Genomic DNA, 293 nt, shown 5'->3' with positions numbered 1-293 from the left:
GGTGCTTTGGTTTTGTATATTTTTTAGTTTTTTTTGTGTGTGTTATATTAGAATTTTTCAGGTTTGTAGGTTTATTTTATTATGGTTAAAGTGTTTCGTTTGAAATATAATTGAATGAGCAGGAACAGGATCGTCATTGTTATTGACAGTATTATTGCTAATTTTATTTTTATTAATGACTGATATAGTTTTAAAGTTATAAGGCATATTTGGTCATTTACATGGAATAATTACTGGTTGATGATTTTTTTTTGTAACAATGAAGGAAAGGTGACATGTGAAGGTTCTTTTGT

General features: G+C 26.6%; 1 protein-coding gene across 1 annotated transcript in view; it reads left to right on the top strand.

Annotated features, from left to right (window-relative positions):
* Window positions 1-293, top strand: part of LOC119592696 (ADP-dependent glucokinase-like) — a 20,142-nt gene that overhangs the window by 279 nt on the left and 19,570 nt on the right. The gene's annotated exons all lie outside the window — the stretch shown is intronic.

This window comes from Penaeus monodon, chromosome 30, assembly GCF_015228065.2.
Source record: "Penaeus monodon isolate SGIC_2016 chromosome 30, NSTDA_Pmon_1, whole genome shotgun sequence".
Lineage (NCBI taxonomy): Eukaryota > Metazoa > Arthropoda > Malacostraca > Decapoda > Penaeidae > Penaeus > Penaeus monodon.
The sequence above is the reverse complement of the archived record's forward strand: the minus strand, read 5'-3'. Positions and strand labels throughout refer to the sequence as shown.